The sequence below is a fragment of the Elgaria multicarinata genome, chromosome 7, assembly GCF_023053635.1.
Source record: "Elgaria multicarinata webbii isolate HBS135686 ecotype San Diego chromosome 7, rElgMul1.1.pri, whole genome shotgun sequence".
NCBI classification, from domain to species: domain Eukaryota; kingdom Metazoa; phylum Chordata; class Lepidosauria; order Squamata; family Anguidae; genus Elgaria; species Elgaria multicarinata.
The window spans coordinates 11,082,523-11,109,630 of NC_086177.1; positions in this window are offsets into that span (position 1 = coordinate 11,082,523).

Here is a 27,108-nt window from a genome sequence, read left to right on the forward strand (position 1 = left end):
CTATGCATTTCGGAGAGGATGTCTCCTCCTTCCAGAGCTATAAAACAAACAAATTAACCATAAGAGTAGTATCAACTAGGGCTGTGCACGGACCCCCCGCTCTGCCCTGCTCCCGATCCGCAAATTGCGGATCGGGCCCACTCCACCCCGCCTTGATTCGCCTAGGGTCTGCTGCGGAGCTCTGGCTCCGAATCAGAGCTCCGCAGTGGTGGGGGGTGGGGCCAAGTATGGCCCCACTCCCTCCTCCCCTTTACCTGCTTCCATCTGGCCCACTGCCAGCTTAACTAGAGCCCACAGCTCAACCAGGAACTGTAGGCCCCACTTGCGGCCTACACTCCAGGTTGAGCCCCGGGCTCTAGTGAAGCCGGCGCCGTGCCACGGATGGATGCAGGTAAGACCCCCCTCCCCCTTGCCCCTTTACCTGGCTCTGCCACAGTCACTGCACAGCTGGCCGCGGCAGGGCCTGGTAACCACCCCCTCCTTCCTCCCCCTTACCTGGGTCCGTCCGTGGCCCCGCGGCTGCTTCACGGATGCAGGTAAGAGCCCCCTCCCCCTTTACCTGGCACTGCCGCCGTTGCCGCGCGGGCGGCAGCAGGGCCAAGTAAACCCCCCTTACCTTTTTTGCGGAGCTCCGGATCGAGGCAAAGGATCCGCCTTCACCTCGATCCGCTCCGCGACGCTCCGCGGGTCCCCGATCCTCTTCGCCTCTGCCTTAAGGGGAGGCGAAGCACCCCGATCCGCTTCTGCTTGTCCGGTCCGAGGAGAAGCGGAGCACAGCCCTAGTATCAACACCCTCATTCTTTTTAACAAAGTTTTAGGGGCTTTATGGAACTCTGAGAAAAAGATCTCTGGCCCATTCTGTTTTGCCCTGTGGGCTGCTTTGGCTGACCTCTCCTTTCCCACATTTGATCTGTGGACACCTTGCCACTGCTGAGCTCCAGGTGCCCAACTGCCCACCAAATCTGCAACAGGAAATATGCCCTGCTTGCCCAGCCCTTCTTAGCTAAAAACTGGGGATCTCCTTGATGCCAATGGCTGAAACTGCTCAAAGTGCAAGACCCCAAAGAGGAGGCTTGACAACCTGAGCTTGAAGGATATGGCTCCAGAGGGGTTTTTTAAAAAATATATATATATTAAATCCTCAAACTTTAAAAAAATTCCTAAAAACCAACAGATGAACATGTCTGATTCAAACTTGGCATGGCTAAAACCCTACTTAAGAGGTATCACAGTGCCAAGTTTTTTACTTTTCAATGTGACTTTTTAAAAGAATAATAATTTTAAGACCGCAATTTTTTTAAAAAAAAAAAATCCTAAAAATCAATGGACTGTTTCGAATTTGGCATAGTGAAAGCCCTCCCTAATAGCTATCACAGTGCCACGTTTCATTTGTTTAACTTTAAAAATGATGGATATGTAAGCATTTTTGTTATTTCCCATTAAAGTAGAGCTTCCCTTTGGGTGGGGACGATGGGAAAAATCCAGATTTTTCTTCAAATTTCAAAATCCTTCCCTTCCTGGATTTGTTACCAAAAATCCTGACAAATCCATTTCCCCACACACACACACCCCGTCATATGGTCACTCTCTGAGAAACCACAAACTCTTCTCTAACTCCTTGCTGTTGCCACTAATTGCCAATACAACCTTTTGTACCACGAGCCAATCAGCATTCACCTCACACATTCTACTCACTCACTCTCAACAACATTTACTACTTATCATCTGATGTCTACATCCCTTAAGTTCTAAACAGCAATAAACAATAAATCACTGCAAATACTTACATCATAACATTGGCAACAAACAGTAAAACATCACACCTTCATTTGGTTTAAGACAGTATATTTAAAGTGTATATTAAATTTAAACCTCTTTTGGAGTTCCTTGATGGATCACATAACTGAATGCTGAAAAACATCATATTATTTTACAACAGATGTGGGCAGAAAATAGATCTATCCTGGTGTTTTGGAGATCAACTCACAGCATTCCTAATCACTGCCCATGCTGGTAGGGGGTTTTACGAGTTGAACTCCCAAACATTTGGAGATCTACATTCTGCCTGCCCTTGCTCTGGAACAGCCTTCCCCAACCTGGTGTCCATCAGATGTTTGGGTTGAAACTCTCAACATGAGGAGATGCTCTAAAAAGTGGGGGAAGTAGGTGGCCCTAAGTTGTTCGTCATCCGTTTTCCACAACCTCACAGTCACCTCTGCATATCCTATTCTCCATCCTGTCCTCATGGTTTATCTGCTTTGGGAGAATGAGAATTTCACTGGCACTTTCTACCTCCTTAGGGAGGATGTGGCATTAAGGCTTGTGAGCCTTAACTCCCAGTTTCCCTGCTTTTTGGTGCTTCGTTGAAAACTGTAGAGCCTTAACGTTGTTTTGTAAACTGTAGATTTTTAGTTTAATGAATTTTCTTTTTGTCCCAGTCCTAAATGTAAAGCACTCTTAGACATAGATGTTTTTCAACAATCATGAAAGCAAAAGCAAAACTAAGGGGGTGGGTTCAGCTCAGCTTTAATACAAACTGCTGTCAACATTGAGCTTCTTTAAATGAGTGTTTTATAGCATGCTTATTACTGTGTACTCACAGATGTTTGTGGGTCATTCTGATGGTGCTATCAGCCTCCTCTACAACTCTCACTCCATTTTCCCATTCTAGCGCTAAAAATAAAACCTCGGAAAACCTGACTCTTCTGGACTAAAGCAATATTTGTTGGGTTTTCCTGCTGTGTGCAGACAAAGTAGTGCCATAATATGCCCACTAGAGGGTGCTCTCCCATTCAACTACATTGAGATTTTACAAGCCATGTGGTCGCTGCTCTCTTCGTCATGTAATTACAGCTCATTGCAGAAATGGAAGAGATGCAGGAAGCAGAGCCACAGAAAGGGAATGTGATTTTCCCCCCATCTGAAGGAGCTCATTGTCTAATTGTCATGGTTTCTGTGTTAAACTGTCTGATGCTCTGAGCCTTGAACTCAGGAACCACTGAAGCTGAGATCTGGCCAAGTGAGTTAACTTAGGCTTCATAGTTCAGGAACTGAAGATAATTATTGTGTGCATTGGGAAGGTGATATGAGTCATTGGATTGGCCAGGGCTGATACAAATATTTGGAAGTTGACCTTCTGCCTTTGCTTGGTTACTGCTGTGGTAATGCCCACTTGTTGAACTCTCTAGCTTTTCCAGATTGAGGCTTCCCCTTAACTGCAAACTTAACTATTTAGAAAAAAAAATGCAACTCTTACCAACTGAATGCCAAGCAGTTTTTGTTTTGTTGTTGTTTATCATGACTAGGCTATCTATAGTTCAATTTGCCCTAGGAAAGAATGAATGTAGCTCCAAGGTATGCTTAATTTATCACAGCTGCAGCTACCACGTTCTAAGAGAACATCCTGATGCTGCTAGGTCAGCAGCGGGCAGAGCATTGAGGAACACCCTGGGGGGAGTTCCTAATAGTATTTGGAATAGTCTATCTGAAACTCTTATCATCTTGGAGTGTCAATATCCTTCCACAAGGCTCATCCTGTGTGGAGTTTTTAACGCTAGAATTGGGGCTGGTTCGAAACAAGTAGAGGGCACTAATTTTGGACAAGATGTCCAAGTTTCACCTGTTGCTAGGTTCTCCCAAGATACTAGTATAAACAAGCCAGGACTAAGATTTCTAGAGGTTCTCTCTTTGCATCAATTGCAATGTCTTAATGGAACCCACCAGGATATAACACTGGGTACCTATACCTATGTCACCAACAGGAGAGCTAGCACAATAGATTATATAGCAGTTTCTGCCGATTTGCTCCCAGACATCCATAGATTTGACATTAACAACAGGGTTGAAAGCGATCATTTCCCTTTGTCGCTGCTGTTTAATTTTGAAATGCTCCACCTCCCATGTCCCTCTCAAAATTTAAATGGCATTCACGTGGGAGAAGAGAAAATAAGTTGGTCAACCAATCTGGGCACTTCCATTTTTCAGATATTTGAGAGTCCAACTTTTAAATCCCTTTATCAAGAAATCTTACATTCTAATTCAGATATCTTAATTGTTTATCAAACTAGGCTATCTATAGTTCAATTTGCCCTAGGAAAGAATGAATGTAGCTCCAAGGTATGCTGAATTTATCACAGCTGCAGCTACCATGTTCTAAGAGAACATCCTGACACTGCTAGGTAAGCAGCGGGAAGAGCATTGACGAACGTCCTGGGGGGCTGGAAAGCAGTAGGCAGAGTGGGGCACAACAAGGAGCTTCTGGGGAGGGGCAGCAGAGAGCCAAAAGGCAAGGTAGGGAATGACCAGCAGTATCTTGTCTGCGTGTGTTTGGGGTGGTGGTGGATCTTTTCGGTTTGTGTATTTCATATTTATGTGTGTGTGTTTGGTGTGTTTTGCTTGCATGCATGTGATTCTCCGAGCATAACTACTTTTCCTTCTGTGAAATGGGTATTTTCTTGAACTTTGTAATGGCAAATCTATGGCATGTTGTTTTGCACACAGGCTTAGCCTCCGCTTTTGTACTCAGCGTTTTGTTTTTTTGAGCTACTGCTCCCACCGCCTAGCAGCCATTTTGCAGGGATGCCCATGACACTTTTTCAAGTTTTGAAACACAACATAGGCATTGTTTAAATGCACTTTAGTTGTTGTGTGTTTCGCATCACAAGCTCAAAAATGTACCAGCATTCAGACCACAGCTTGTATTCAGTTCAGTTTCAGGAGGTGTGAATTGGGTAAATTCTGGTCAAAAATTAACTGAAATGAATTTCTCACCCATCCCTGTATTGAACATTCAGGCCTAAGCTTTTACACTGTTACTTAGCTACAACCTGTAGCTAAGCTGTCATGATTTTATTGACAGCTGAGTTAGAAGTGAGGCAAAGTCTGAAAAAAAAGATAGGGTATGTTTCCATGCATGTTAGTAATCCTGGCACTGCAATTCTGCTGTCTGTTCCATTATCAGCTTCAATGGGATCATTTAAGCACTTTCAGGACACTGGGGAAACCCCAGGAATGACATGGAAACTTTTGTTGACTTTCCTCTGTCTTAGGGTGGTTGTAAACTGATTGAACGACACAGACTGCAGTGCAAATCATCCATGAATTAAGGCACCTGTTCGGGGCATGATGGCAGAGATATGTGTGCCTTTTCCTGCTACTCTTCTTTAGTGCTTTCTAGAGATCAGAGAGAAATATGTTCATATAAGAGCTTAAAAGTGGAAGTAGTATCTTCCAGTCTATGAATTACAAAATCAACAAAGTTTCTTGTTACACATGCATTACGGCATAAGTATTCATAAGTATTCATGGACTTGTTTCTTTAAGGTGCCACAACACTCTTCTTGTTTTCGATACAACAAACTACATGGGAACCTGTGCCCTCTTGAGGTAATATCCAGGTTTATTTATTTATTTATTTATTACATTTTTATACCGCCCAATAGCCGAAGCTCTCTGGGCGGTTCACAAAAATTAAAACCACAGTAAAACACCCAACAGTTTAAAACACAATTACGAAATACAGTATAAAAAGCGCAACCAGGATAAAACCACACAGCAAAGTTGATATAAGATTAAAATACAGAGTTAAAACAGTAAAATTTAAATTTAAGTTAAAATTAAGTGTTAAAATACTGAGTGAATAAAAAGGTCTTCAGCTGGCAACAAAAGCAGTACAGTGTAGGCGCCAAGCGGACTTCTCTGGGGAGCTCGTTCCACAACCGGGGTGCCACAGCGGAGAAAGAATTAGAAAGAAAGAAAGCATTTTTGTGTTTAAGAATTAGAAAGAAAGCATTTTTGTGGAGGACATGGACAGATAAGATGACTTTTACTCTGGATCAATTAATAGGCTCAGACGATGAGTTTTTGCCATTTTCAGACTTGTGTGTTAAATATAATTTACCTGCTATGGCCCAATGGCGATACTTGCAACCGCAACACCTGCTTGAATCTAGGTTTGGTCCAGCTGCTTTTACAGCTTTGGAGCCTTCAGCACTATTAGAAACCCTTATAACAGCTGAACTGACACGTCGATCCATGACCCATATATATAAGAATTTAGCAGCAGTAAATAAATATGATACCCATAGTTTAAGACTGGAATGGAATAGAGAATTGGATTGCCCTATCTTTCCTAACCAATGGACGGTTGCCCTAACATCTGTATTTGAAGCTTCTATGGATCTCAGGTTATGCGTTATTCAGCAAAATGTGTTGGTTTGGGTCTATTGGACTCCACAACAGCTTTTCAATAAGGGTTTGTCTAACTTGCATAACTGTTGGAGATGTAATACATCTAATGCTTCTTTTACTCATATGTTTTGGCAATGCCTAGTAGTTGCCCCCTTTTGGGAGGAGGTTATAATAAGGATGAACTTTGTACCGAAACAATCTATTAAATGGAATAATGTACATTTCCTCCTAAATTACCTACCGGCTTCTTGGAAGTTAACACATGGTCAGCGCAGATGGATTTTCAGTGCTCTTATGACAACCAAAAGACTTATACTATCACATTGGAAGGACAAATCCATTCCTCCCATAATGCAATAGATCGAGGACTTAATAACATTATCAACTTTTGAATGGGTGTTATATAGCCACATATATACACAGAAATCTGGTCTGCTTTTCTTGAAACCTTTGTATAACTCTTTCCTTTTTTTAAAAAAATGAACAGTATATATGGAAATTGTATACATATGGAATAGTATATAATCCTATATACTTAATATGTTTTTCCCGTTTTCACAATGTATTTTGTTATATTTTGACAATATCTATATAAATAAAAATGTAAATGTTAGTTCGAAACAGACGTTATATCTCTGAAAGTTCTTCACCGATTGCTTTGAAATTTTGACACAACGTTGCATTCGAATATGTGAGCATTGTTATGCAACTATGTTCTATATGGGGACAAAAGTTTGTCCTAAAATCGAAGAAATAGGCCTCCTCAAAACCAGTCCTGCTGATCATTGTGACATCGCCAACCAGTAGGCCAATCCGCTGCCTCTGCCTCCTCTCCTATTTGCATGTTTTCTCACAATTGGCTGAGTGAATATAGATGTCACACCTGTGACAGTTACACGTTCTGAAGAAAGGTAACTGCCAGGAGTTTCCACTAACCCTCTCACCGTAAAAACATCCTTTTTAAAAAACCAAACAATCTGCTTTACTTCATCCAAATAATGCCTCGCAGAAGATCACACTTAGGTCGTCGTACTCGCGGAGCGGAAGCACTGCGACGAGAAATTGCAAATCAGACTGAGGAAGAACGGGCATCAGCAAACGAGAAAAAAAGAAAAAGAATGCCTCAAATACGTGCCAAGGAACCAGCCAAGCAACATTTAGCCAGACTTGAGGATGCACGGTTGCGAGCACGGCAATCGTGTTCTACAGCTTCAGATCTGCTTTGTTCTCAACAGAATGAACGCGACAGGCTGAGAGTGGCTGAAAGATGTCAACGAGAAACAGCACATCAGCGTCAAACACGACTCCGTGGTAAACAATCACATGATTACAATCGCTTTGCATTCCGGTACAACCCAGCTGATGATTATAGTTTGAGGCGGCATGTTCTCATCGGCACTGTGACTGAAGTGTGTCCTTATTGCAAGGCTCTTACATTTAATGGAGAAACAAAAGGAATGTGTTGCGCTGCTGGAAAAATTAAACTGCCTCAACTTGGAGAACCACCAGAGCCATTACAAACTTTGCTTGCCTGATATACCGCAGAATCAAAGCATTTCTTATCTAACATCAGGAAATACAACCCATGCTTCCAAATGACGTCGTTCGGTGCAGAAATCATCACAGCTCCATTTATGCCAACTTTCAAAGTCAAAGGACAAATTTATCATAAAGCCAGCTCGTTCCTTCCGTTTCAAGATAGTCAACATAAATTCCTACAAATGTATTTCATTGGTGATGGCAATGATGAATTGAATTCACGCTGCGGAATTTATACTGGCATAAAAAGGTCCATTGTTTCAAAACTGCAACAGCTACTTCACGAAAAAAACAATTTAGTACATTTGTTCAAAACAGCAATTGACATGATGCCATCTGATACACACAAGATTGTTATTCATGCTGACAAAACGCCTGCTGGAGAACATGTGCGAAGATTCAATGCTCCAACTATAGACGAAGTGGCGATTGTTATAGATGGAGATCAATTTTGACAGGACCTTTCAAAGGTGAAGATGTCCTCATTCCTCGCATTCCTATGATTCCAACAGACATGCCATTTCAATTTAAGAGATTGCAATTCCCCATTCAATTGGCGTTTGCAATCACCATCAACAAAGCTCAGGGCCAATCTTTAGAATTGTGCGGTTTAGATCTAGACACAGATTGCTTCTCACATGGACAATTATATGTTGCGTGTTCTAGAGTCGGCAAACCAGACAATCTCTATATCTACACAGACAATGGAACAACTAAAAATATTGTATATCCACAAGCATTGTGAAATTAAACATATTAGAAACATCTGCTTTGTCTTTTCTTTCTTTTCAATTTAACCAGACTGAGCCACAGCAACGCGTGGCAGGGTACAGCTAGTTTACAATAAAAGAACAAATTAAAATGATAATAATAGCAAAAAGATTTACTTAAAGTAAATGTATTTGGAGTAGGCCCATTGAAATAATGGGCTTAATTTCACCTCAAACTAATTTCACCTCATTGATTTCAGTGGGTCTACTCAAAGTATGACTAAATCTGAAACCAGATGTTTTGGAATACAACTCCCGTAAACTCTAGTCAGCAGGGCCAATGGTCAGGGAAGCTCAGTGATAGAACACCTGCTTTCCATGCAGGAGATCCTAGGCTCAATCTCTGGCATCTCCAGGTAGGGTCAGGAAAGAATCCTGCCTAAACCCAGGAGAATCACAATCAGCTGGCATTGATAATACTGGGCTATATGGACTAGTGGTCTGTCTGAGTCTAAGACAACTTATGTTCCAGTGTTGATGAATATATGCACCAGTTCATTAAATGCAATCAGCAGCAGCAGGAGGTATGCAGAAGGTGAAAATCAGGACATTCAAGGGAATGGGAGGTCTGTGCATGACTCTCATGTACTTATCCAGTCTTCTTGGGAGGAGAAGAAGTACAATGAGTTCTCATTATACTTTTGTGTGCAAAATTGAACAGTAATAGGTAAAACTACTTGTGGGAATGCAAAAGAATGTTCATATTTATAAAACTAAGATATTATTTAACAACAGATCCCCCCACCTCAGTCTTCTTACTCAATTAATCATTTCCATCTGTCCGTAGTGAAAATGTATAGGGTTAGATCCAGACTTAGGCCAGATATACACCTTGTGTCAAATCATTATGAATGTGGAATAAAAAGCAGGATGTAACGCTATGAGTGCCATCACACCTGGGGGGAAATGCTGGCTACTGTGGCTTCTCCGCTCCTGGTTTCGACACTCAGTTACTTCCTTAAATAATCAAGGTATAGACTGATCTCGTTCAAACTTGGCATGCTGAAAACTCTACTAAAGAGCTATCACTGTGCCAATTTTGATCTCATTATGTTTAAAAATGAGGGAGCTGTGGGCAAGGAGGATGCATTTTCCACATTTCTTTTAAGGTGAAAATGTACCCCTGGTCATGCCTACTCAGGAGTAAGAACATAGAGTTAAATTGGACTTCTCTCCCTTCCCCTTTATGGTTGACTGGAGAATTGCACCGCCCTCCTCTTTTATTAGCGAGACTGCCGTTAGACACACATGCCCCCAACAAAGAACAGGATGGTTGTTGAATGCAATCACAGAAATACACAGGAGGGAGGAGAGCATTTATTTCACAGGGAGAGAAAATAATCCAGACTTTCTGTGCTCCAAAAAGAAATGAAACATGGAGGATAATAACCAAAATGAGTGCAGGACGTGGATGACGTCATGTGGGTATCAGGCTACAAACTGCATACCAGGCATGGGGAGTGTGTGATAAGTCACTTGTGTGATGGAGCCCTTAGTCATACTTTGAGTAGATCAATTGAAATGAATAGGGCCTAAATTAGTAATGCCTAATTTAATTCATCGCTCCCCCATACTTTAACAAGGGATCAGGTATTTTCCTACCCCCACCCTCATGTTTGTCCAATTTGAATCCTTTACTGAAGCCAAAAAGTAGGTTAAACTCGAAAGAGAAGAGAAGAGAGATATGGGCCACTATTCAGCCAAAGTCTGGGGCTTTTACATCTCATTAATTCCAATGGGAAATTTAAACATATATGTGTATTTTTTAACATTGAAATGCATCACACTTCAGCCTCAGTTGGACCATGTCCATTATGCTATAAATAAATAATATATCTTTGACTACAGAGGCCGCAATCGGAAGTTCTCCTGAGTAAGCCTCATTGAAATGCAAATTACATCACAGGACTTTCCAGTGGATTATACCCAACATTGAAATTCCAGCACCCAGCCTCCAATTTAATACTAAATCGCTACTGACCAACAAAAGCTACCCTACACCAGAAGCTCTAAGCATGGGCGTGATCCACCAGGAAATGCTCCTGCACAATTCCAACTGAAATAAGAAGGGGCTGGGCAGGAAAATATCCTGGAGGGTTGTGACAACTAATTCCAGAGATTTGTCTTCAAAGGGAGAGAACTCTATATTTCCATATGTATATTTATTCAGCAGTGCTGTCTGATTCTTAATTTCATGGGCACAATCCAGCCAAAGTTAAGTGTGTTGAAGCCCTATTATTTCAGTGGGAAAGATAAGCAAAATCTTAAATTATCACTCATTGAATTCAGTAGGACATTGGCTCGTGTAGCATCCCCAGGCCTAGATGATTTTTTATTTTAGCATATTCTTCTACAAATGGTACTGCTCATCCTGGCTAATGTTTGTAGTACATACATTTTAGTGCCTTAGAAACGTGGGTCTCAACATTTTTTAAAAAACAGCAACACCTACAGCATTCACAAAAATAAGTCTAAGAGCACTTGAAAGCCATTAGCAGAAACCTGCTTAGTATTAATGGTTTTGGCTGGTGCACAAAACGCTTAATGTCACAACCATTCCCAAAGTAAACATTCAGTAGGTGCTTTAAATTTGGAGCAAAGGGAAAGTTGGGGAGAAAGAGCTATGTCATTTAGAGTGCAAACTTATCAAGACAGCTCTGTACCAATTAGATCATATACTAGCTATCAACGCTAGTATCTCTTAGAGATGAACGGATCTGTCAATTTTAGTTTCTCTCAATTTCTTATTTTTCCAATCAAGTTCAGTTCATCTCATTTCCACATCCATTTCAGATATTTATTATTTATTTATTTTATTTCTATACCGCCCAATAGCCGGAGCTCTCTGGGTGGTTCACAAAAATTAAAAACATTCAAAGTATAAAACAACAGTATAAAACCATAATATAAAATACAATTTAAACGCTCAACCAGATAAAAACAGCAGCAATGCAAAATTACAAATTTAAAACAACAAGTTAAAATTTATTTATAGACTGTTAAAATGCTTGGAGAATAAAAAGGTCTTCACCTGGCATCTAAAAGCATATAATGAAGGTGCCAAGCGAACCTCCTTAGGGAGCTCATTCCACAGCCGGGGTGCCACAGCAGAGATTATTATTATTATTATTATTATTATTATTATTATTAAAAAAGTTCACATGAAAATTCATATGCATTTTTGTACATGCTTTCCCTTAGTAGCAGTATTTTTGCATGCATTTTTTGGTTGGAGAATTCCATCATAAAATGTGGAGAAGTGCAAATTTCATAGGATAACTGAATTTCAGTTCATGTTGAGGTTCAAAACTGCAAAACTGCATGAGTTTGCATTACAGTGCAAACCAAAAAAAATTCTCCCCTATCCTTAGCATCACTCCCCTACCACCACCATCACTACCTTAGGATGTTGGAGAAATCTGCAATGGGTTCAAATAAGTTCATATTTCTATGATCCCAAGTGACGGATTCTGCAGCAGAATGGATTTTTCTGAGTTGCGTGGATTCCGCAGACTTGTGGAGCAGTTTTTTTAAATTTTTTTGGAATTATATACAAATTAAGTTCTACACAAATATGAAAAATAAAAACACTGACCAAAACTACACTTCCCCCCCATAGGCTAATGTATGTAAATCCAGATTTGGCATGGGGATTTATGCATCTTCACAAATGCGCATTTTCGGAAGCGTCCATTTGAGCAAGTACACACTTTACAACGTGAATACAAGTTTAGGAAATTGAGAAAAAAATCCCATTCTGTCAATGAGTGGACCATGGAATGGAAAACGCCTGACGATCCCCAAAGCACAGACGGAACGGATTTAACAAAATCCGTACATCCTTACCACTACCCTGTCCTTTAATTATCAAAACAAGATTGGAGGAAGCAAGCTGTCTGTTCTTCAGTGCTTTCCCATATGTTGCTCCTTAGGACAAGGCAATATTAACGTTCAAGTGGCCAGTTCCTTTCATATACTACTAATGTACTGGAAAGTCTTCTGCGCGCTGTGCTTTTCCTTCACGTCTCAGGACATCCACGGCTAGAGCACTTTCCCTGAGCTGAACAATATGGGCCTTCTCTTAAGAAAAGCCCAGTGGGCTGATCATTGTCAGGTTATGTTATGTTTGAACGAGAGACACTTCAATGCGAGTTTTGTGCAGCAGAGTTGTAGCCGAAACAAGAGGTCTAAACAAATCGTCGAGCCGTGAGAGCCCTTTCATTTATCATCGCGTTCTGACAGAAACTTCTCTCCAGCAGCCTGCCGCTGCTGAATTTTACACGGTTCTTTTCAAACTCCTGTCTTTTCCTTTTTCCTTTTCTTTTCTTTAAAAAAAGCAAGTTAGCCCTGCCCCAGCTCCTTCTGCACAAAGGCTTTATTCCCAGCTGTTTGGATAAGTCAGTTAGAGAAATTAGGCCAGGGGATGTCAAGTTGCAGGGAACAGTTCAAAGATTTTGGCCCTTGGCCAGAGAGACCATTGCACAGGCTGTGTTGCATGTCCCCTGCTACACAAGAGGATGCACACACACCCTGCCGCCTTCAGTTCTGGGAGCAGATGGCTGATGTGTCAGAGCTGACAGCACCGGTCACCTGTTTTAGGAGGGATTTATTCTGAGCACATACCATTTTTTTCGCCCTGAATCCTAAACAGGTGACCAGTCTTGCCAGAGATGGCAGCCACATTTGTATCATCCTTGCTGAATTTGGGGTAAAACTCTTTGCGCTGTTATGGGGGCTTTGAGTTAATGCTATTCAGGTTCAGGAAGTTTTCCTTGAGTGACCTACCGTGGTTTTACCAGAACCCGGTTTTATCAGAAGCCTTGCTTCTTTTGTAAAATAGTATTTTTTTAATATGCTGTTTTTATTCTTTTATCCTATCTGTTGTTTACCGCTCTGATATCTTTTGGATGTATATAAATACTGTAAATAAATAAATACATCATTTATGGCAATGGTCAACCTACAGGAAACCACTTCATGTTCATCAGTCTACTGCATGGCTGCCACAGCAACTTTGCACAGCATAAAGGAAGGGCAGGCAACCTGGTGCCTTCCAAATTCTTTGGGTTACAGCTCCCATCAGCCCCAGTCAGCACAGCCAATGGTCAGAGATTATGACAGTTGTAGAATGAAATATCTGGAAGGCACAAGGTTTCCTAACCCTATGGTATGTCCTAGGGAGCCCACTCATATCACTCTGTAGGAATTTAGAACGTGCCCTAGAATACAGTTCTCTGCTGTGGATGCACTCTGCACGACAGTTGTAGCCAACTTCCCAGTGTTGCTACCCCAATCATTCATGGCAAAATGGGAGAACATTTTTTATATTTTTATATATATATATATATATATATATATATATATATATATATATCCCGCCCCATAGCTGAAGCTCTCTGGGCGGTTTACAATAAGGAGGATTAAAATTTGGGGTTTACCAGTAACGGTGGTGATGGCGATGGTACTCCTACAGGTGGCTGGTGGCCACCATGGTTTTTTGCTAGACGTCCCCTGAGAGACACTATGTGATGACATAGCATTGTTCCCATAGGACTTGAGTGACATGAAAATGGTTGTTGCCGAGAGCATCACCATGAAACTGACAATGATGAAAAAGATGAGCTGGGATGCAATTTCCTTTCTCGCTCACCCCTACCCTTCAAGTAAAATGTTCTTACCAGATCACTTTTGGCTCAGCTTTATAAACCTAGCTATCTTTCCAGGAAAATTGTCCCTCATTACTGAGCTTCTCATTGAGCAATTTCTAATAAGCCTGCGCGGGTTGCTAGGAAGTCCTGTTATACTTAATAAGGCTTGTTCCCAAGTAAGTGGACACAGAACTATAGCAATAGTCATTTAGTTCTTGCAACCTGGGTTAGCATGTAGATGATAAAACAATTACTTCCCTCCTTCCCACACCAAAAAATTGTATCACCCTAGTAGCAACATTCTTGAGCTCACTAGTGCAAAGCCCATGCCACCATGGATGCTAATAGTCCCGCTCATTTCCTGCTTTTTGGCCCTCATCACAGACGGGCATATGAATAAAGCAAATGTGGCTCACGCATAGTGAATCCTCCCTCAGAAATTTGCACGCAGCATGGCTCTGCTCCCTCCTTCATGTGCCCCAATTGGCCACCTCTGTCCCCTTCTCCTTCCCCTCCAGTGGTGGCAGCCTAACCACCCGCTGAACCTGGGAGACACCTTCAGACCACATGGATTGACCACGCAGGGCTGCCCTGCCTGCTGGGCAGGGTGGAAATTAATTGCTATTAAAATTCAGGCATTTGACTTTATCACATTTTCAAAATTTTCTGCACATTTACACTGCCAAAGCTTCAGTTTAAACCAAAAATGAGCAAAATTGGCCTAGGAGATCCTGAGTAATAAGCCTTACACTTCTGTATTCTTATATAGATTATTCCTTGCAGAAACTCTGTGAAAAGAGTCACTGATATTCCCATTCCCAGATGATGTGGAATTCCCTCCCCAGCTTATGACTAGTTGTGTTCTAATGTTTATAATGTTAGTGTATATATATACATTGTCAAGGGAGAGAAGCTTTGAAATCTTCCAACATAGTGGATTATACACACAAATGGTTTAATTCAGTATGGATTCCCCATTAAAATGTGTGGAAAGATCCCATTTAATCAAACTAAGAAGGCAATCCTACGTATGTCTAGTCTAGAGTAAGTCCCATTTCATTCTATGGGTCTTACTCCCAGGTATATGCTCACAGGATCTCACTCTAATGCATTTGTAAAGCTCTAAATGTAATTAGCTGTCAGTGACACTAACCTATAATAAGTGCTAAATTCAGCTCAATTACACATCATAGTAACTATGATACTGTGCTATTAGTAGTGCAGAATAAAGTAATGGACTTTCTAAAAGTAGCTTCATGGTGCAGATTGCAATGAAATAAAAATGGTTGACAGGAATACAAAACATTATCCCAGTAAGCCTCAAAAATCAATTAAATAGAGATTTAGACATTTAAGAGGCTGCATGCCAATTAAACCAGCACTAACTGGAGTAACTAATAACCTGAATAAGACCTGAACATACCCAACAAGATTGATACTGGGGATATTATTTTCCCTGAAATTCCCCACATACTCTGTGCTAATACAATGAGATGAGATTAGCATAGCATTATGAAAGGCAATGAAGGTCCAAGTTCTGTTCCCTAGACACAATTCACCAGGAAGTCCTCCTGAGAAGTGACATTGAACAGCGCTGGCCCAAGACAGTGTGCTGCCTGAGCAAAAGGACAAGATGGCACTACCCGCCCTTTTTTTTTTGTTTTAATATATAAAACTTGTATGTAACTTCAATATGGGTGATGGGACAGTCTCCTCCATTATACCTGAGGGCAGCAGACTAGCTTAGGGTGGCAGGTCATGTTGCACATATTGTCTTCTGCCTCTTTCAGAAGGCCTCACAGCTTTCACGCCATGTGAGAAGCATAGAAGGGAATCCTTTCACTTTAAGAAACGAAAAGAAGGGAGAAACGAATTCTCAGGATGCTGAACTTTTTATTGTAGATTGTAAAGCCTGACGCGTTTCAGCCTGTACCTTTTCAAGGCCTTTTTCAGGGGGCTGTGTAAACATGGTATGAACTAGGGATGTGCTCCGCTTCTAATTGGACCGGTGAATTAGAAGCGGAGCGGGGTGCTTCGCCTCCCTTTAAGGTGGAGGCAAAGAGGATTGGGGGGCCGGCGGAGCGTGGCGAAGAGGATCGAGGTGAAGGCGGATCCTTCGCCTTAATCTGGAGCGCTGCCGGAAAGGTAAGTGGGGTTTACCGGGCCCTGCCGCTGTTGCTGTCGCCCATGCAGTGACAGCGGCAGGGCCCAGTAAACCCCCCCTCTCCCTTACCTGCCTCCGTCCGTGGTCCCCCGGCTTCTTCAATTGAGCCCGCAGTTCAACCAGGAAGTCTAGGCCGCACTTGCGGCCCAGACTTCCTGGCTGAACTGCGGGCTCAATTGAAGAAGCCGACAGACCGCGGACGGAGGCAGGTAAGGCCCCCCTCCCCCTTGGTCCCTTACCGGGCTCTGCCGCCATCGCCGCATGCGCGGCAACGGCAGCAGCGCCTGGTAACCCCCCCTGCCCTCCTCTCCCTTACCTGCCTCCGTCCGCAGTCCGTCGGCTTCTTCAATTGAGCCCGCGGTTCAACCAGGAAGTCTGGGCTGCACTTGCGGCCCAGACTTCCTGGTTGAACTGTGGGCTCAATTGAAGAAGCCGACAGACCGCGGACGGAGGCAGGTAAGGCCCCCCTCCCCCTTGGTCCCTTACCGGGCTCTGCTGCCGTCGCCGCTTGGGCGGCGACGGCGGCAGGGCCCGGTAACACCCCCCCCGCCCTCCTCTCTCAGCCTTACCTGGCACCACTCCCCTCCACTGCGTAGCTCCGATTCGGAGCCGGAGCTCCGCGGCAAAGAGGAGTGGAGTATGGGCGGAGCGGCGCGGAGCGGAGCAGGCCGATCCGAAATTTTCGGATCAGCCCACGGGGCGGAGCAGGGGGGTCCGTGCACACCCCTAGTATGAACAACATGTAAGAAAAATATATTCTTGATGTAAAATTAAATTGCCACATTGCCACAGGGGCCTATGTACATATGTAAATTGTTTAACGCATTCTTCAAATATATGATAAGAGGACAAAGTTCTCTGTGTATGATATTTTGTTACATTCATACAAAACATTTCTTATCAAAAGAAATCACTTTAAAAAAGACACTAGCAGAAGTAATAGGGCCTGCAGAAACTTCTGAGAGACCAGGTCAATCTTGGGCCAATGTCACTATACCAGTTACAGTTGTGCCATTTTTCCCCCCATTCTATTTATTTTCAAACATTCATTGTAGGGCAAGGCCATAAAGAAATTGAATCCAAAAATTGTGGGAAAGGGTAAGAATTTTGGAGAAATATCCTTACTTTAAGGAGGCAGCTGGGGGTGACAGCACTCTTTTTCCTACCATTTTTATCCCTTTCTGCCCTTGCAGCCTCTCCAGCTGCTTGAGCTTTCTGGAAAATAAACCATAGAGGATTTTTCTCTCTCTCCAGTGCCACTGCCTGCTCAATGCCTGAATGTGGAGTGAGGGATTTATTTATTTACATTTATATACCATTCCACATCTAAACAGACTCTGAAGTAGCGAACAATACAATGCAAAAACAATTTAAAAAAAACCACCATATTAAAACATATAAAAATAAAACAACATATTAAAAGCTTTTTGAAAAAAGAAAAAAGAAGGAAAGAATAGCAACAGAAACCCTGGCTGATCAACGAAGGAAGACTTTTTTAAATGAAGATGTCTTCAGAAGGTTCCTAAAATTATACAGTGTTGGTGTCTGCCTGACCTCCAGTGGCCGGGAGTTCTACAAAAAGGGTGGACCCATGCTGAAGGCTTTACTCTGGGTGGACTTCAACATCACCATAGGTCCTTGAGGAACCACCAGGAGCATCCCATCTGTGGACCTCAGTGACTGAACAGTGATTGATAAGGGAGAAGGTGTTCTCTCAAATATCCTCGTCTGAAGGTGTTTAAGGCTTTATATACTAGTATCAAAGCCTTAAACCAGGTCCGATAGCAAAAAGGCAGCCAGTGCAATTCCCTTAGCAAAGGGGTTAAATGCTGAAAAGGGGCAGTTCTTGACAACTGCCAAGCTTCTACATTCTGCAGTAGCTCCAGCTTCCAGAGCAGCCTTAAAGGCATCACCACATAGAGCGCAGTGCAGTAATTCAGTCATAAGGTTGCTAGTACCTGCTTCACTATGGCCAAGCTATCTCTGTCCAGGAAAGGCCGTAGCTGACATACCATTTCAAACTGGTAAAAGGCCTCTCAACAGCCATGGCCACTTGGGCTTCGAGCGAAACTGATGGATCTAGGCGTACCTCCAAACTATGGACCAGATCTTTTAGAGGGAGTCTGACCCCATCTGGAACAGGCAATGACTTAGGAGCCATTCACCCACAGGGCTTCTGTCTTGCCAGGATTCAGCTTCAGTTTATTGGCCCTCATCACTGGGTCTAGATAATGATCCCAGACTTGCACAGCCTCAATCGATTCATATGTCGCAAGGAGACAAGAGCTATGTGTCATCATTCATCAGCACGCTGATAGCGCTTTGCTCCAAATCCCCTAATGACCGCTTCCCCTGACTTCATACACTGTAGATGTTAAACAACATTAGGGACAAGATGATACCCTGCAGGACCCCATTGCTCAGTTGCTGGGTGCCCCCCGAAAATGGTCACTCGCTATTATCCCATAGGATATTGTGCATCCCAGCCTCTCCGCTCCCTGCCTACCAGCACACACCCCTTTTTCTATCTCTGGCTTTTCTTATGATGTCACAGTTGTGACCTTATAAGAGAAGCTTTCTGCAGGGGCTGGAAGTGAGGAGGAAGAGGGCAGATCTACAACCGGATCTCTTCCTCTGTTCTTGTAGCTCTGGGTATGGGTGTGGAAGAGGTGATCCGCAGCTTCCTAAGGCACAATCCGCAAACATTGTCTAGGGGCCATCATATTGCTCTCTGACACTCAGACGTAAGGTCCAATGGGACTTACTCCCAGAAGAAGTGGGTATAGGATTCCAAATATGTAACTTTGTAGGTTTCAACTGCCAGTGGCAATGCACAACCATCAGTCCAGTCTTGGTGGTGGCGTTCATCTATGTGTGGTGGAGGGTAAGCTGGCCTGCCCACCTATCATATAAATAATATAACATGTGAAGCAGACAATCCATGTGAAGGCTGGATGCAGAGGACCAATTTGTAGCACTCTTCCACTCCAAGGAAACTGAGTTCACATGTATACAAGCTTCCGCACTGAATGGCTACACCACACAATACATTATATAGACAGTAGATTCACACACACACACACACACAGAGAGAAGCCAGATCTACACCAAGCAGGTTGCAACACTTTAAAAACGGTTTGAAAACGGTATATGTAATGTGTCCTGGGCCTGAACAGTTATCAAAACCATTATAAACTGTTATAAGCAGTAGTGTAGATCCTGCCAGAGAGAGAGAGAGAGAGAGAGAGAGAGAGAGAGAGTGTGTGTGTGTGTGTGTGTGTGTGTGTGTGTGTGTGTGTGAGAGAGAGAGAGAGAGAGAGAGAGAGAGAGAGAGAGAGAGAGAGAGAGCATGCAGCCAAAGATTGGGGATGAATGTCAACCTCCCTACGCACAAACAGAAGGGCTTCTGCTCAAGCAAGTGAGCATTGAATTGCTATATTGATCCCCCCACCCCACCCCTGGTAGCCACTTTGGATTTCCTTCGGGAAAGAAAAGTGGGCTATAAATATTACATGAAATGAAAATGAAATGAATCCAAGCCAATGCTTTATGCTATTGTAAAGAAGCATAAGGAGTTAAAAAGACGATCATGAGTTTACTGGTATAAAAATGTTTTTGCAGCCCAATAAAATGAATTGCACTAGAAAAATGTGTATTGACAAAAGCCATGTTCCGGTGATTACATTTATTTATTTATTATTTAATATACTAATTTAAAACATGTGTATCCCCACCCCGATACGATTGGCTCACAATAATATTTTTAATCCACAGAAAGTGTGTGTGTGTGTGTGTGTGTGTTAACTCCCAGAATGAAAAATAAAATCATCATGGTATATATTGCACCCAGCAGATCACATCACCTGAGTATACAAGATCCCTAAACTATCCCTAAACTGAAACAACAACAACAACCCTAAAACAGTCCTTCGTATGCTGTCACATGCCTGGGAGTAGAGAAAAGTCTTAATCTGGTGCCCAAAAGATGATGTTGACACCAAACAGACCTCACTAGAGATAACGTTCCACAGAAGCATTCAGAGGAGGGACTCTGTGTATGAGCAGGTTCATACCAGGAGAGATGCTCCATCAGGTATTGCAGTCCTAAATTGTACACGGTTTTATAGGTCAAGACTAGCACCTTGCATTTGTCTCGGAAACATACAGGCAGCCAGTGCAACTGGGCCAGAATCCGTGTTTTATGCTCAGACCTTCTGGTCCCTGTTATCAAGCTGACTGCCATTTTTTAATTTTTTTTTGCACAAGCTGAAGCTTTTGAATGGCCTTCAAGGGCAGCCCCACATACAGCAACTGCAGTAATGCAACTTGGTGGTTACCAGAACAATGTTCACCCAGCCTCTCATGGCCAGCCAAGGATCCAAGTGTGGCCTCATCATAGATCTGTATAAGGCTGGGATCTCCAATACGTTGCCCATGGGCACTAATGTGCCGACAGATATCTCTTTTGGTGCCTGCCAGGCTCCCTGCTCCTGATTATTTTTTTATTTCTTACAATTTTTGTTTTTAAACTAGACCGGATCCAGCCCTTCCTGCCTCATCAACCACTTACCTGGCACTCCTAAACTCAGGCTACAGATAGTGGGAGACTGGCATATATTTGTGAACAGCCCAGAGAGCTTATTTATTTATTACATTTCTATACCGCCCAATAGCTGGAGCTGCAAAGTCAAGGGCTGCCCTCCAGCATCATCTGTGTTTGGATTCAAAAGAGTGGTTTTGTGTTTTGGAGCTAAGATCCCATCTCTGCCTTTTACTTCAGTTCTTAGGCAGGTAACTGTTCTTTTAGTCTCACCAGTTTGCCCTCTGGGACTGGCCATGCCCAACATGGTAGCCATTTTATGAATCGGAAAGCTGACATTTTGTGAGGTCATCCACGGCCCTCTCTCAAAATTCTGAATGTGACCACCAACCCAAAAGGGCTGCAGACCCCTGCTATACAGGCATTACAATATTGGCGGTTTTATTTTTGTTCGCTTTCCATGACATGGAATTCACCTTATGTATCTGCACAACTGGTGGCTCAGCTGCTGAATGCAGTTCACCAGCAGGGCCGGTGCCAGACTATTTTGCGCCCTAAGCAAAGTGAGCTACTTTCACTCACACACACACACACACACACACACACACACATATGCCAACTTTGATTTTGAAGAACATATGTTTCCTGGGGGGAAAATAAGAAACACAAAACTTCAAACTGCTAAATTTATTTTAATGTGCAAGAAATACGTCATGCCAATTATAGCAAACAAATTGGAAAGGACCGTCGATGGGTCTAAATAGCATTGTTTAATAGGAATACCACCTCCAAATCATCCCCCCCAACTCACACGCGCACGCGCACACACACACTCAGCATCACTCACTCCAAACAAACACACGCATGAACACATGCATTCACTCAAAGACCCCATGCATGCACCCCATTCACCCATACATTCTCTCTCTCTCTCTCTCTCTCTTCTGGGCGCGTTCCGGAAGTCCGAACGTGGAGCCACCCCACCCCCACCCCAGTGTCCCTGGCTTCACTTCAGCTGGGCACCATCTCGCCCACCCAGGCCCAGCTGAATCCTCAGGCCAGGCCAGCTCACAGCCAACACGCATGAGTGCTGCGCTGTGCCCGGCGCCGCTCTTAGCTTGGCGCTCTAGGCGGCCGCCTGAGTGGCCTCTATGGTAGCACCGGCCCCGTTCACCAGCTATGAACTGTGGCTTGCCAAGCGGTCAATTTTGCTATATGTCATGCATGGCTGGTGAGCTACATTTGCTGTGGTCAAGCTTACATGTTGGGCTGGTCCCCAACCTGAACGTAATATACAATTAATTTTATCCAAGCTCAGAAGTGTAAGACTGCCCCCAAACAGTGATGAAGGAAATGCTCTGGGATTTCATTCTTGCTTACATAATGCAATTATATTAACACAAAGTATAATTAATGAGGAAAACATCTTAGATGCAGAGGCCAGGAAGGCAAAGATAGCCACCCTTTATTAGGCCTTCAAGGTTAGAATGATTGTAGCACTTATAATTTTATTATAATTACCCATAATGAGTCTTCACATGTGTGATACAGTCTACATACTTTTGACATTAGAAGTTTCTCAAATGCCTCATTAAGTATTTTACTGTATATTTATGTGGTTTCTCTCTGCCTCCCATCTTCAGTGGCTATATATCCCATGTAAAGGCATGCAAACTTACTTTGCTGAGGGGGAAAAAAACATGCCCATTAAAGATCATAAAATGATTACAGTGAATTGACATTAAGATGTCACAGCTGTATAACCCATTCCTTTTATGTACTCCCATGCTGAATTGTTTTACGACCTATCATAAACCTATTAAACTACTGGTAATAAAGGATTGTAATTAGTGATAAAACCTGGTTGCTTAGTGAGCCAAGACAGTCATCCTTACTTTGGATTTTATTGAAAGTAATCAAGACAAAACCTTCAGCAATGTCAAAAAAACAGTTGAGGAATTTGGTTTTACTTTTTGTAAGATCTGATAACATTTAACCTGTAGTCCAGCCTTCCTCAATCTGGTGCCCTCCAGCTGTTTTGGACTTCAACACCCACCAGCCTGAGTCAGCATAGCCAATGATCAGGACTCCTAGGAGCTGTAGTCCAAAACAGCTGGAGAGCATCAGGCAAATAACCAGTGATAGTAGCAGAAACTCAGATCTGGCCCAAGCCAGAGGGATCCAGTTTTAAGAGCTAAGAGAGACATGGGTGAGGAGTGCTAAACTCTCACCCCGCCCACCACTTACCTCCCCCTAACCCTTCCCCCTCCCAGCTCTTTTCTCCCACCTAGCCTCATTTTTGGTATTGGAGTCTGGCTGTGGGGGACGTGATGTTGGGGAAGATACCTTTGGGAGTTAAATCAGGGATGTGGAAGAGTTCAGCACCACCTGCCCATATACATTGTTTGCTCTTAAACTGCAGCCCCATCTGCAGCCCCAACCCAGTTTTTTTCCATGATTAACATGCCTCACTTTAAAAGATACTAGGGTGACCATATGAAAAGGAGGACAGGGCTCCTGTATCTTTAACAGTTGCATAGAAAAGGGAATTTCAGCAGGTGTCATTTGTATATATGGAGAACCTGATGAAATTCCCTCTTCATCACAGCAGTTAAAGCTGCAGGAGCTATACTAGAGTGACCAGATTTAAAAGAGGGCAGGGCACCTGCAACTTTAACTGTCCTCCTTTTCATATGGTCACCCTAAAAGATAAGTGTCTGCCACTGTCATTTAGAGTTTCAGCCTTAGTAAGGATAAAAACAACAATTCTGTTGTATTTAGACAACTGCATTTTATTAACTATGTTCTGTCTTGTGCCCCATGAGACAAATATGAGGAATATGTACCATTCTACGAACAAGGTTTAGGGGCACATTTCTCCTGCAAAAGTGCTATTGAAATGAGTGGAAGGCCTCCAAGAGCACAAGAGCAACTTCTAATGAGGTTCACATAGGAGAAGTCTTAAAATTTTCACTGGTTCTGAAAAATTGCAGGTGTGGCACTGAGCAAAATGGGTGACCTTTTCAGCTATCAACTCAACTCAACTCTTTCTTCTCTTAATCACCCCATGCTGAATGCAAACACAGCTATTGGGAGACAGAAAAGGCCACTACCATAATCATCTCCATTGAATCGTCCAATTCTTCTTAACATTTCTTTGGGTTGGCCTTCTAGAATACACTAGGTTTTTTGCCAATATTTTTCGGAGGCTGGCTCCTGAGATATTCTTCTGAAAGCCTCCTTAATGTAAATAATCTCTATCTTTAACTCAACAATCTAGGTGGATCCCCCCTCATACCAGCCTCCACCATATTTTGCCCTATTCAAAACTCGCATATGGGAGGCAGGGGTGGGTGAATGTGGACATGGCACCCATATTACTAGAGTGAAAAATAGGCAAGGTTTTTGTAAACTTATTTTTATGTAGCAAACAGCTATCCATTAAATCTTGCCAGCAGGGGTGGGGTTGTGGGGGGGCAAAGGGGTTTGAATTAAATTGCATCCATGGCCTTCATTGCAAGCTATTTCACTTTGTGGTAAATGAGAAAGACAGAGCCTTAAGTACCAAACAATTAACCCACCACTAATTCCCCTTCTATCATACAACATAAAGGAAACATCAAAGAGACAAGCTCAGGTACCTTCTCTCTCATTCTTCACAACACTGACTTATTTGTTCGAACTGAACTTTTAAACCTATTGTACTGGGCTTTCGACAGCAACGTATCATGCAATAGGGAAACTATAGTAACCAATAATCTGTTTCACTTCAATAGAAACTATGTATCTGGGTGGGTACAAGAGAGCCTGGGTTAAACAGTAAACACCCCCACCCAAACCTTTAGTAGGGTTTGGAAGAGGATTGTGGGGGTGTTAAATAAATGCCAAAACATTTATGTATAGAGGCACCAAAGAAGTAACCATGCAGCTTCTCCATCAAGTAAAGCATTTTTTTTAAAAAAAAAAGTAATTCAAATGTCTTCATCCACTTTCATTGTATTAATCTACTTTTAAAAAATAGAAATGAATGCAAATAGGCTAATTATATCAACTCTCAGATCTGCACCAATCCTTGGATTCATACAGGTTGCCATGGATTTAAAAATAAATACATCACAAAATTATTTTATAGGTGGGACTATGCCAAACTTGCATGTGGTATAATTAGGCTTGTGCCAAAGATTGTGCAAAAGACTCCTTCTGGCAATTGTTAGGAAACTAACCCTTTTCAAGATCTGTGGCCTGATTTGCTCAGGCATGTTCTGAATTTGATTGTTTCAGCATCAAGTAATGTCCTGCATGTGTGAATGGAACTTTTAGATCATGGACTCAATGCAATGCTTCTCAATAGAATAAAATCACACATTTTGCTGCAATTCATCCAGATCTAGTTCCCACATACATCAACTTGCCTTAATTTCTCAGCCCTTGCGTTAAAATCGAGAGAACATTTTTTTAAAGGAGAATTCAGAATTTAAAATTGGTTGGTTTTATATAACTTGAGTTTGTGCCAATTTAATTTATGTTACCTTGTGTTATTTTTACGTTATGTACTACCATTTGTTAAACTCTTGCTTTGTATTGTCTGAGGACAAGATACAAATTAGCCCATCTGAATGTGATTCCTCATCAGTTGAGTGTTGCACACAGTGACTAGGAGCTGGATATGAGAACTGACTATTGAAAAGCATCACATTAGAGTCGATGTGAGAAAACATGAATGTTCTGTCTTTGAGATCCTATCTGTGATTGCACATTCACACACAATTTACTTGGCTGCAATGTGAACCATCCCCAAGTGTACAGTAATCAAGTATAAGAAAAAATAATGTGATGTAAAAAGAGAACTATCTCATGATAATTTGCAGATCTTCAGAAAGATCATTTAATTATGTGTACTTTCATAAATAAGATACTTTGTGGTAACTTTTTGTCCTTAAAAGAAAGAGATAGTGTGTATTGAGAAACTGAACGTACAAGGAATAGGAGAGAGAAATGATATTAAAAAGTAATGTTTATTTATAATTTCTTCCCTCACCAATATGAATCTTCTCATTTTATTGCTCAAATTAAAAAAAAAGCGTTTCTAAGCCTCGCCAAAGCAATTATAAATGTGTATTAATAAAAATAGGTCTAATTTCCACTTCAGTATCAATATTACCACCTCGTTTTAAGTGACACAAAGATCTGTACAAAATCAAGAGCGAGAGAAAAGATGAACACTTTTTCTACGAGATCAAAAGGGCTGTTTATTTTATTATTATTTTTTTATCTTAAATGTATCCAGAGTTTTATGGGTAAATACTAAAGCACTAGCAGTTGGTCATGCTATAAGCTACTAGAAGAAAGTTAAGCTTTCGACGTTGGCTAGCCGAGATATCAGCTCTAAGCTGACAAGTAATTAAACCGGCATATCTGTAACAACTGTCATCTCTTATTTCTGTGCAACTTGGATGTAAACCAAAGGAAGGAAAGCCAAACCCGGGGCGGGGGGGGGGGGGAGAGAGAGAGAGAGAGAGAGAGAAGAGGAGAAGAAAGAGAAAAAGAAAGACTTTATATTACTGGGCAACTGCTGAGTATCTCCTGCTGAACAGTTTAGCAGACCTGGGCATTTAGAGGATTGTAAGAGAGATCAAAAAGGTCAAAGATCCCTTTACCAATTAACAGCAGGCAGAAGAACATCAAATAAGGTGTAAATTTGAGCTCTGCAGTTTTGAGTAAGCCAAGCATGAAATGCATTCTAATACTCTTGAGTAGGAGCAGCTTTGAGCCATGAGTGATGTCACTGCTTTACTAAAGGAAGCTTAATCGCACTTAGAGTGGCATGTAGCAATCCTGGACGTCTAGGCGCTCACGCTAGCTGCTCTTGTCTCTCTTGATAACACTGGGGAATTTCTATCCTCACCCCCGCCACTACCAAAAGCACTCAGGCTGGTGTGTTTGTGTGTAATATATTTATTTGTGTGTTATGATAGTGTGTATGTGTGTGTGTTGTAATAGTATGTGTGTGTGTGTGTGCCAATCCAATTTCTTTAGCATTCTGCTGCTTTCATCCCTCAATGACTTAAAAGAGAGCTGCAGCAGGTTTTTCATTCTCTCTGGTTGATTGTTTCAAATAAAGGGAGGAAATAATTAATAAGGTCCAAATGTAAATAAACCAGCCTTGCCGGGGGGGGGGGGCCTGGATGCACCATTTAATCTAGCTTTATGCAAATAATCCAAGACAGGGAGGTGGGAGTGGTATAGCTTTCCTATAGA